This window comes from Thermobia domestica, chromosome 11, assembly GCF_964235325.1.
Source record: "Thermobia domestica chromosome 11, izTheDome1.hap1.1, whole genome shotgun sequence".
Taxonomy (NCBI): domain Eukaryota; kingdom Metazoa; phylum Arthropoda; class Insecta; order Zygentoma; family Lepismatidae; genus Thermobia; species Thermobia domestica.
In genome coordinates this window covers 252,841,186-252,853,608 of record NC_137464.1, presented here as the reverse complement: position 1 = coordinate 252,853,608, position 12,423 = coordinate 252,841,186, and the positions used below count along the sequence as shown (strand labels likewise).

Below are 12,423 nucleotides of genomic sequence, written 5' to 3'. Positions count from 1 at the left end.
ACTCTATACTAAAGCATTCGACTAACATATGTTTCCTGCAGGTAGTCAGGCGTTTAGTATGATGCTAATCATATGTCAAAACGAGTCTGCATAAGGCAGATTCTGTCTATCGTTTGTGCAATACAAATTTTAGTTTGTCCAACAATTAACAATGAAAATGAAATGAAATTTTTAGTTTTACGTCCTATGATTATACCGGCTAGGCTAAAGGAGACGGTGATGATGAAATAATGAATGAAATGCTGGAATGAAGAAAATGGGAGGAAACGGGAGAACCCCGCGAAAACCAACACACACGGTGTTTGTCCATCACAAAGTGCACTTGGCGCGAACTGGGATCGAACCAGGGAACCTCAAGCACCAGAGGTGAACGCTCTACCACTGAGCCATCGCGGCCCTAATGAACAATGAGCTAGAACAAAAGCAAAGTACATTTCTGCACAAACGATTATTTTTTACTGATTCTGGTGAGGTAGGAGGCTGTCCATTCGCGAGGCTTGAGAAGAGACAGGGTAGGCAGCGTCTACCCGTTAGAGTTTCATGTGCATTAAGCTTAGGTATTTTCCTAACTGAAAATTTCGTATATATATAATAAAGTTGAAAGTAGATTCTTATTTAGACCCTTTTCCATGTAGATAGACAGAACGTCCAGCATCTAGCAGAATCTTGAATATTATCCCTGTGTTTGATCCATATTCCTTGCATCAGTCTATAGAAGCGTAGGAGTACGAGTCGCGCGCGATTAAAGAACCAAATACTTACTTTGCCAACCCTGTAATAGACGAAGCCTAAATTCTGAAAGGTTACTCAGTCTATTTTATTTTATGGTAAATTTGTAGGTGCCAGAAACACCGCTACTTTTTTGTTGCTGTTTATTTTAAATTCTCTTTCAAGCTCCTTTCATAAAATGTTAAATTGTTATAACGTGCAATTGAAGAACAATTTCCTTTTACTCACTTTATCATTTTGTGTGTCTAATATCCGAAAAAAGAAACGTAGCGGAAAGTTCAGATGTTGCGTTGGCAATTCTACCACTAGTGTGTGTTTCGCGAGAGCGATTAGTGGAAGTGAGGTAATTACTGAATTTTTCTTCTCTCTTCCTCTGGATGAGTGTTTATATTACGCTATTATGAGGTCGCTAAACGTAAAATGCTTTTAAAATTTGTGTGAAGTTGGGCTTTTTAAACAACAAACTGTATAAGATGTGGAGGTACAGATTAAGGTGGAATTGGAACCACTGTAATGTGTTTAAATTTTCAAGGCTCTCCGAATGGGAACTGAACCCAGAAGTACGTGTATCAATGGTCCATGCACTAACCACTATACCAACGGGAAGAGCTAATTCGAAAATGATGGTTAACACCTTATTTAAAGAAACTATTCTCATTACTATATACAGGCCACTGAATGAATTTTAATGGCTTATGATAAAATAATTTTCAGCGAACTTTGATGCTTGTGAAGGAGACTCTTTTCCCCTTAATTCCCTCTACATCAAAGCAACCTGAAGTAGTATTGGAAAACCTACTTTTAGTTTTAGGTTGCTATGCCGTTGGAGAAAGGCATCGCTTGCGTAAAGGTTGCTCAGAAAATACGATTTGAATTTTACAACCCTATCCATCTAGCTAGAAGGATACTACAGGATAAATTGAAGAACAACGGGACTCACTAACACCCTGATTATATTATATACGTAGATGGAGAACAGTGCGGGGTATTGGTTTTTGCGGCCTAGGCAACTTAGTCGAAGGCCTCTAGCCCTTCACTACAGCACCCCCTGAAACGCTACCCACTAATAACATTGTTCCAAATGATTCTCTTCTGGGCTTGGCGGTCCTAGGCAGTTTTCTAGGCGGCTTGCCTAGGCTGATATCATACGCTGATGAAGGAACAATGAGAATACTTTTATCCATGCTGCTTGTTTTGGTGTCCTGAAGATGGCTTACTTATAAAACTGTGATCACGTCGATTAGGATCGTGTAAAGTTCGTAATTTTATTGGATGACGCATTTGACCATACCTGTTTTAAAAATTCAGTAGCAATGCTCTGAAATACGGGACACGAGGCAATTGCTCGGATGGCGCTATGTAAAAACCGGACCGTCGCTGATGAACCCTGATCATTCATACCTTCATGTTTTGAGTTATTTTCTATATACTGTATATAGTATATTTACTCTTTTTCTTTGAGTACAAAATATAAAATTTCATAATTAGTTGATTTAAATACATGTAGTATGTTATTCCTCCAAAGTCTAGATAGAAATAAGGGGCATCATTCTTCCAACCCCTGTGTAGAAATGATCATACATCCCCCCCACACACACACACACACTATGGTACTCACGCAACAATTTTTGTACAGGCAGTTTGGTTACGGATATATAATCTGAAGTACTCACTAACTACCTCTATAAAAATCGTTGCCGAAGTACTGAATGATTCTGAAGCATGTATTTTTGCATAGAACGCATATTAGTTCCTTAGTAAAGTCTTGACCCGACTACGGTAGGCCCCATAGTTTTGGAGCTATGGACCTTTTAAAGTTCATTTCTTCACGCTTTCGGCAGCCTATAACTCCAAAAGGAAGCATTTGTGCACCCAAGATGGTCTATACTTTTTGTCTTATCTTAATATCAGGAATCACGTCTCAAACGTTGAAGTTGTTGTTTTGAAACCCCCTGTATAATTCATATAGTCAGATAAGTAGGCTAGGTTTATATCAAGAGCGAGCGCTGTTCATTGTTTTAGAATAGTCGTAGTACTTTAGTTTTTAGTTTTAAATCTTAAATTTTCATATAATTACTAAGTTTGATACATAGTGAACAGTGTGCTAGATGAAATGGTGGAAGCGATAGGCAGGCGGCCAGGCGGTTGCCGCTTATCTCATTTTGCTAAATAAACTGTGTAACTGGCAAACTCATTGGCTAAAGAGGCAAACTGAGAAACTCATTTGGCTAAACACTCACTGGTGGACCAAAATTTTTTTTCTGGGGACACAAGTGGGTCTGGGCGTGGAGAGCACAAGTGCGTGGTCTTCTTAGTAGGGTTTTGGTGAAGTTTGTGCCTCCTTTTGGGTTCTTTGGGGGCTTTCGGTTCCAAATCTGGAATCGGTTCCTAAGATCCGGTTCGGGAATGGGTTTTCGGATCCAGGTCTGGAACTGGTTCCTAAGATCCGGTTCTGAAACCGGGTTTTCAGATCCAGATCTGGAAAGGGATCGAAATCTGGAATCGGTTCCTAAGATCCGGTTCTGAAACCGGGTTTTCAGATCCAGATCTGAACCGATTCATATGATCCGGTTCTAGAACCGGGTTTTCTTATCCATTTCTGGAACCGGGTTTTTAGATCCAGGTCTGGAACCGGTTCTGAAAATCGGATCTTCACCAGAACTTTGTGGCCATCCCTAATACACACATCTTACGTGTGCCATTAAAACGACTTCAAAAATTCGCGCATCAACGGATAGTGCAACAACCACCTGATATCGTATAAAATCACGTAGATTAGAATACTTGTAACGATTTTACACATGTAACTCAATACTTATAAACATAAAATATAAATTCCTTAGATTGTGCAGAAATACCCCAGCGGTGAAAATTAGGGGTTAATTTCAGATAAGCCCCGCCGGATCAGATCTATGTACTAAATTAAAGAAACCAAATGGAAACCTATCTTAAACCAACCTAACCTTAATTAAACTGACATAACTCAACCTGTCCATACGTAATTATTGTCATGTTGAAAAGCTGGCTGGGCTTACGGGAATAAATGCTGAAATCAATATGCTAGGGAATTGTCTTTCATATGCAGTTATTTATTTAAACGTAAAACTATTTTTATGACAAGGTTAAGTTCTAAAATTGGTAGTCTGTTTCTAGGAAAATTTTGAAAATTTACCGGGAAGAAATGAATAATTTGATAGTTTGTGGGCTTGATAATATGTAAGAAGAGCGAAAGTTGTTTATTACTTTCATATAAATTTAAGTAGTTCTAAACATGGAACTATTTGCCAAGCGGAGGGAACTACTTGACGCAAGGTTAACGCATGGCTGGATTGTGGGAAAGTAATGAGCATTTGTATTGTGACCATGGCTGCAGACACATTGCCCTGGATGTGAGTTAATAGTAATTCAGTTCGTGAAACAATGAAAAATCTTTAGAAAGTATGTGAAAGTCATGGCTTAACTCTTTTGAGACGCCCATTTTTTTAGGTAAATTTTAGACTTCCGGTCAAGCAGCTATTGCGTCGATACTATTTATCGTAAAATCATGGTTTATATCTAGTTTTGTTCGGAATGAAGCAGTGTTTCCAACTGTGCCAGTCAAATTTCTCTAATATGTATCTAAGGTAATGAAATTCTCGCCCAAAGTGGGGAAAAAAGGATTTTTTAAAAAGTCTCCGTTTCCTGCGAATTTCTCCTCTCCGGTATGCGACACGGACATGCGAATGTTACCAAAGAAATCTTTGCTTCATTCCGAACAAAAAGAGGTATGAACCATGAACCTGAGGTAAATAGTCTTGGTGCTAAAATCCATTTACTATTTTTCCCGACTCACTCTTTCCTCTTAACCACTAATCTATTGTTATTTACTATGTTCTAGTGTCAAGAATCTTTATCGTAGGATCAGAGTTCGTTCGTACCTCTTTGTGTTCATAATGAAGCAATGTTTACAACTGTACCACTCAAATGTCCCTATTATGTACCAGAAGTGGAAAATCCCGCTTAAATTTGGAAAAAGATTTTTTGTCAGTAAAAAAAATAACTTTTTCTTGAAATTGTTTCCTCAGGCACATGTTAGCCCCACGTGAGTGGTACAGTTTGGAACGTTGCTTCATTACAAACAAAATGAGATATGATCCATGATCCTACAATGAATCTTAACGCTAGAGCTTATTGAATAACAACAAATTAGTAATTACTACCCAAAAATTGGGGAGGGAAATTTAGTAAATCAGCTCTATTTAGTAAATCAGCACCAAGACTATTTATTCTAGGATATGTACGTAATTTTGTTCGTAATTAGGCTGCGTTTCTAATCGTACCACTTGCGTGTCCCTATCATGTACCTGAAGAGAGGAATTCCCGCACAAATTGTAAAGAAGTAGCTTGAAATTCAAAATTTCAAATATTCCCGTTTTCGGAAATTTATCTTCTCAGGTACATGACAGCGCAACGGTAGCAATTGCGTTGGAACATTGCATCATTACGAACAAAATGAGGTACGAGCAATTATCCTACGACAAATAATGATGTCACTATAGCGATTTTACTAAACACATTGACTAGAAATGGTAATATGGGAAAAATTCAGAAATTTTTGAAAATTCTCTACGATCATGGTTCATACCTCGTTTTGTTCGGAATGATGCTAGGTTTTAAACGATACCACTCACATGTCCCTATCATGTACCTGAAAGGAAATCCCGATAAATAAAAAATCTTTAAAAATCCCTATTTCCACTTTGCGCGGAATATCCCCGCTTCTCGTACATAATAGGGAAATTCGAGTGGTACAGTTGCAAATTTTCCTTCATTACAAACACAATGAGGTATGAACTATGATCCTAGGATTAATAGCTTTGTGTCAAGATTAAAAAAAAAAAGAAAAAGCTCTAAAAGTTACCTTTTTATTTCGTCCGTCTGTGACGTCACTGCCCCCAGGCATTGCACGCGTAACTGCATAATGCCCATGAAACATATTATTTGATGCTTCTGCCCTTGAATGAATGCAAAAGGCCCGGTCTGAAAAGCTTTACACCGATTAAGAAGAGATTTATAAAGCAAATTCTGAAGATCGACGTCATGGTACAGATTCGTACCAAGAAAATGTGGTAAGCAAGTAACTGCAAAGAACCGTGAAGAAAGTTACACTTTTATCGTAACGGTAAGTCACATACCCGACATGGCTATTAACCCACCTTCACTCGCTATCTCTCGTTCGGCATTAGTATGCGAATTGAGTATTGAGCTTGATAAAGTAAATTAAAAATTGATGATTTTTACATTTTCGTAGGTTTTACAGGTATTACGCTTTCTGCTGAAAACCAGACGGACGACCAGCTTCGGAATAAATGCCTTATTCACTAATACCTGTCATTACTATTATTGATTCAAAAGGATAAATAGCTTGCCCAGAATCAACGAACTTGAAGCGCAAAAGAATACACATAAAATCTGCAAGTTATGTTTACGTTGAATCATTAAATAATTAAATGTCATATTAAATAATTTCATAACACATTTAATTAGTTAGGGAAATAAGTGACGTGCCGACCTTTTCGTTTAGGGAGGGAGCAGAATCGTTATACTTTTAGGAATTATTCATTGACTATCTAGGATGGTAAAAAGGAAGTAACAAGGCGACTTTCATTTAATTACTGAGTAATATAAAATAAAATGTATGTCGGTTTGCGTTGCGTTTCGTTGTGTTTTGAAGTTTATATATTTTTACGAGTAGTGCTTTTCAAATGTTTCTTGTGACGTCATTGAATACATGCGCATGGTCAGGTAGGTGGCGGCAGTAGTATGAGCAAAAAGGAAGGACAGAAGAAGAGAGAAGAGACAAGATGGCAGGTGCAGTCGTAATGGCGATGCCCTCATGTGAGGCATGCTCCTTATCTGAATATCATGTGGTCGAAATAACGACGAAGGAAAGACAAAGTGAGGCATTAGCTGTGTTGCAAGAGCATGGACTGCGTCCGATAGGTAAGTTGTGTTCTGAATGTTGTAGGGACACGTTTTTTTTAGGGAAAGGAATGTTTCGCTGTCAGAAAACACGTTTCATTGGAGATTCGAGGAGGAAGACGAAGTACCGTTTTTCCTCCTCGCTTTTCAAGGGAACGTTTTTTTCTAGGGCTAAACTCGATTTTTAACGGTGATGCGCCTTATGGGTTAATAGCCGTCCAAACATCAGTAATGCTACTATGAATCTGAATATTTGCAGAAAAATATGTGTCGATTGGTTTAGCTTCTGCCGCGAGGTTTGCGTGTGCTGGGCTATGGATTCCTCTACTAAACTTGGGGGTCCAGGGATAACAGTTCAGATAGATGAATCCAAGTTCGGGAGACGGAAAAATCACTGCGGTCGTGTGATCGATGGCACGTGGGTTTTTGGAGGTTACGAGGTTGGTTCTGGTAATGTATTCATGTGTGTCATGAAGAACAGAAGTGCTGAAGTGCTGTTAGGCGTTCTTCAACAGTGGGTGGAACCTGATACAATCATTCATAGCGACTACTGTAAGTCATATGATAGGTTGACTGAGGTGGGATTTCAGCACTTCACAGTGAATCATAGCCTGAATTTCGTAGATCCCATTACTGGCGCTCACACGCAAAATATCGAGAGGTTGTGGCGAGACGCAAAAGACAGATATGGGAATAAAAGACACCATTTCGTCGGACATCTGGCCTCCCTTCTTTTCAAGAAAAAGTATCCCCTCACAACGCGGTTTCACAGCTTCCTGTTGGAAGTAGCTAGATTATATCCGCCAACCATTTTAGGTATGTGAAAACGAATGCTTCTTGGTCCTTGTACCTATTCTCTTTTTCGTTTCATTCCTGAAATTTGCCCTTGTACTTACTGCCTGTCTATCCAGTGCTCTTTTACTTAATCAGTGCCCTTGTACTTGAAGTATTACTATGTGTGGCTGTTGCGTGCACTTGGATGCTTCTTAATGTTGCACTACGTATAAAAAATTATTGTATTTGACGTACAAGTGGTAATGGAACACAAGAAACTCAGATCACGCTGTATTCATACTTCATGTTGGAGTGTGAATATAACATGATGTGGATTTCTTTGGTGTTCTATTACCACTCGTACATGATATACAATCATTTCTGTACGTTGTGTAAGACTAAGAAGTATCCACGTGCACAGAATATGAAAAGGTCGTCTTGTAAACTGTTACCTTAATTTTAGAAAGCCAAATCCTAACATATATATTGAAATATTCGGACATTAATAAACGTACAACGTATACTATATAATGCTACTCTGGTATGTATAATCAATCCTAAGTCCAGTCAATAGCTAGCATTCTCCATGCAATGTAATTCGATTCCAGCAGCCAAAAGAAATAACATCGATGTTTCATAATAATAAACCAAATGAAATTGCGTGAACTAGAAATTGTTAATATAGTTGTAAAGCTGTAAAATTTATGCATAATTAGTTACATGCCGGAGAAATGCTTGTTGCGTTAGGAAACTCTGCTGGGTTAGGCCTATTAGCCTTCCATAGTTTTCGTCAAAATTATTCTTTCAAGACAACTAAAATTCAATATTATTACGTTAGAAGACATATTAATTTTTCAGAAACAGAATATAAACTAGAATCTTCACGGTTACCTGATTAAGTCAAATATCTTGTCTTGATTTTAGTGTCTTTCAACAAACTTGATTATACTTTAGATTATGATTTCAGTATGTTTTTGTTTTATTATCTTCATTCTTTGCAGATTTCACCTGACGCGAGATAGCGTTGGCATCGCCAATTCCAAACTAGCGTAACATATCATAAACTTTCAAACGTTGAAATATATAACAAAATAACAGTTGAAATAAATTCAAATTAAAATAGAACAGAATATAATTGTCAACAAAATTAACATTACAAAAAAAAAAAAAAAAAAAAAAAAAAAAAAAAAAAACGGCGGATTATTAGAGTTGTAATGCACGTAAACACATGGAGAATTACAAGTACAATAATTCCCTTGCTCTTTTCAGATTATCGTTTTGTTTAAATATTACTTGAAGGCTGTTTGGAAGGATTGAAATAATGAAAGACAAGTTAATGTAAGGCTATGTTTATTCTGTACAAAAGTACTATGTCCTAACTACATCATTTGCAAACCTACCATTTTTTCTCATGAGAATACGGGACACCTTCGATCTTCGCTCCCCCCCCCCCCCCAAAAAAAACTCTTCAAAACAATCCAATAAACTGTAGCTCTGGTTATGAACATCAGCATAATAGGTTGAAATTCTCTCAGCTGCAGCAACTTTTCTCTCTTCGTTCCCGGCAATTGATTCTATATACTGAAGATATTTACAATCTAATTACAAAAGAATTGCCTTAAAAACATAAGATGAAATGTTACAAAAATGCTTTACGGAAAAACAATACGCAAATAATATTGTTTTATTTAAATCGGTGATACAATCTACCTTCCATATTCTTCGCGCGTTTAGCAATATTTATTTACATGGCTGTAATTGCCAAAATTACGTTTGTCAGTTTAATCTGATTATAATTTAGCTGATTTTTCTCCTTGCTTCGTGTGTAATTATCAGGGCTGGATTTACATATTTCTAAGCCCTAGACCAAAGCACAATTCCATGGCCCTAGCCTCTCAAAAAGATTATTTATAATTCTTGTTAACTTATCTGTCTTGTTGAAGAAAAAGTCATCTTCCTCGTGCTTGTAGATGTAGAAGCACTCGAAGCCATCTTACATTCGCTTGCTTTTCGGTGAGGTGCAGTAGAAAAAAGTAGCATTGGAAATTTTGCAGTCAACTTCGATGCTTTCAGAAACGGGTACTTCTTCTAATTGGAAGAAAACGTGCACTTTAGTTTAGGCATTCCTGTTGATGAAACTCTTTACTTGTAATGTATTATGAACGACAGCACAGCTCGTGCACTTAATTAAAGATTGCAGATCACCTTAAGTGCTAACTGACAAACTGCAATTCTGCGTTTCAACTCTATTGGCTTGCTCGCTGTTAAATCTAGGAGGGTGGTGTGATAACTTGCATAAAGTTATTAGTTACATGTTAGAGCTTATTGTTCATTCACTAATTACGGGATTCGCAGCCAATGTCAGGTTTTTAAAGCTTATATTGATAGCAGAAATGGGACGGTATTAAAATACGGGACATTTGCCCGTCCCGACTAAATTTACGGGACGTATGGCAGGCTTAATCATTTGGTAATATTTTACATTACATATTATGAACAGGAACGTTATTTGGGGAAGAGGCAATTGCCCTCACCCCCAATAAAGAATATACAATTTATTGTTTTTAATAAATTGTATATTAATAGATTAACAAAAACGTGAAACTCTTACGTCAGTGGACAATCTTGCTCACGCCTGGCAAAATCTGAAATGACGATATTGACTATAAGAATCAAGAGTCGAATTGGTGCTCTGGAGTTCCTTGGCAAATTCTCCAACGGTGTGATACGGATTTGTTGTAACAACTCTCTCAGGGCTTCAAACATGGCCATTTTCCTGTCCCTTTCGAGATAGGGTCATTTTTGGCGTTGTTGTAGACTTTTGCAGTGTTTCCAACTGGAGGGAAATGTAGGGGTGAAAATTCACAAACAAATCTCTAAACAAATTTTAAAAAAATTCGGAGCTGGCACCACTGTTGTGGGTCCAGATCACCTGAAAAATGTATTTGGTGTGTCGACAACGCACAGTGAAAACGTGAAGTCGTTGGCTGCCATACAAAGATAGAAAGAAAAAAAATCTCTCTCAAAGGACACACTAAATTTTGATACTTTTTCCGGCTCAGAAGCAAAAATCAACAGTTATACAGGTGCTGCAGCTTCCCTAATTATCGTATTGAAACTTTCTATAGTGCTTTGTGTAGGCCAAAGTCGAGGCTTTCAAACACTGGTACGTTTGTTTCAATGTAGTCAACAAGAGGGAAATTATAGAGGAAAAAGTCGGAAATTTTCCGAATTTTTCATCTAAAATCAAGAATTAAAATTTTCTGTAGCTATAAACTCCGCTACCGGACAGACGCAAACTATCTCAAAATGAACTTTGATAGCCCACTAATACATCCTAGAAATTTCATGACTGTGTCTAATAAACTAAGCATGTGATTGTACATAAGAAAAATCACAATTATCTTTCCACTTAGGGAACAAGGTCTACTGTAAATCTCAACTGTACTTCCTCTTACTATCCAAGTGAAACTTTCTAAGGTGTGTTGTGTAGGCCAAAGGTGAAGCTTTCAAATACTGGTACGTTTGTTCCACTGTAGCCAACAAGAGAGAAATTATATAGAGAAAAGTGGGATATTTTCCGAATTTATCACCTAAAATCGAAAATTTAAAATTTTCTGTAGCTGGAAACACTAATAATAGATAAACGCAGACAGTCAGATGCAAACTATCATAAAATGTACTTTGGTATCCACTAATATGTCCGAGAAGTGTCATGTTGATATTTAATAAACTATGCATGTAATTAAATAAAATCTTATCTACCCCCAAAAAGTCACAATTTTCTATCCACTTAGAGAACAAAATCAACTGTACCTCCCCTAATTATCCAACTGAAATTGTCTATAATATGTTGTGTAGGCCGAGGATAAGGCTTTCAATAAGGTAAGTTTGCTTTGAATGTAGCCAATAAGAGTGAAATTATAGAGGATAATGGGATATTTTCCGAATTTTCCCCTTAAAATAGGGAATTAATTGTTTTATGGTTGGAAAAACTGCAACCAGACAGAAAATCTTCAAATAAACTTTGCTATACCACTATTATATCATACAAGTATCATGTGGGTAACTAACAAACGAAACTTGTAATTTTAAAAGAAATAGATTATGGTAAACAGAAAAGTAAAAAAAAAGAATCAAGATTTAGAATCCAAATTCGAATTTTTTGTGCGCCCGCTAATTTCCCAATTGTAAGATCTGTACTTGCTTTTGTTCAGTAAGGACTGATGTTCGACTGGCGTAAGTTGACTTGCGTTCGTACATATATATATATATATATATATATATATATATATATATATATATATATATATATATATATATATATATGGATTTATAAACAAATTTCGAATTTTTCACAGAAAAATATGAATATTTTAATTTCCTTAGTTGGCAACACTAATTATGAGTTGCTCTAAAAAATTAGGCATCCACACGAAGTATATGTCTGACAAGTCTTAAGTAGATCTCTCTAAAACGAAGGGAGTTATACTGAAAAAAAAAACTAAAAGGAAACAAAATTTGAAATTCGAAAATTCTCGAATGTTTTATTTGGGTTCAAATTTGAGGGGGGGGGGGAAATTTGACATTCAGGAAAAAATACCATCATGATAAACTAACGCCCAACCATATTTGGCATAGAAAAAATCGTCCCGTTATCTTAATAAGTGTTCACAGCAGAGGATTAAGAAAGTGGCACACCCCTCTGCATTATTTTCCCAACCTTGTCTCGGAAGGGTTATCCAGCTGCAATCTATGTTTGTCTGGAAGAAAAAAAAATTGATGGCCCACTGTATATTTTGATGAGAATATGAAGGGTTCAAAGTTTAAAATAAATTTCTTGACGGAGGTGGTATTAAAACCGAAGTTGGTAGAAATAAACTGTATCCAGTTTTTACGTTGAACACTGTACAACATAAACGGTAATGGATAGCGGTTGACATTTTCCTACAATCAATT

At 36.8% G+C, this 12,423-nt stretch overlaps 1 protein-coding gene across 3 annotated transcripts in view; it reads right to left on the bottom strand.

The window, feature by feature from the left end:
- Positions 1-12,423, bottom strand: part of LOC145664933 (uncharacterized) — a 256,051-nt gene that overhangs the window by 136,094 nt on the left and 107,534 nt on the right. For 2 of the 3 annotated variants that reach the window (XM_081732045.1, XM_081732046.1), the window contains exon 1: positions 8,356-8,883. The exons of the other annotated variant lie outside the window; for it this stretch is intronic. The gene's annotated coding sequence lies outside the window, so the exon portion shown is untranslated. Of the gene's footprint in view, positions 1-8,355; positions 8,884-12,423 lie in introns of those variants that run through there. 3 annotated transcript variants of the gene reach the window in all.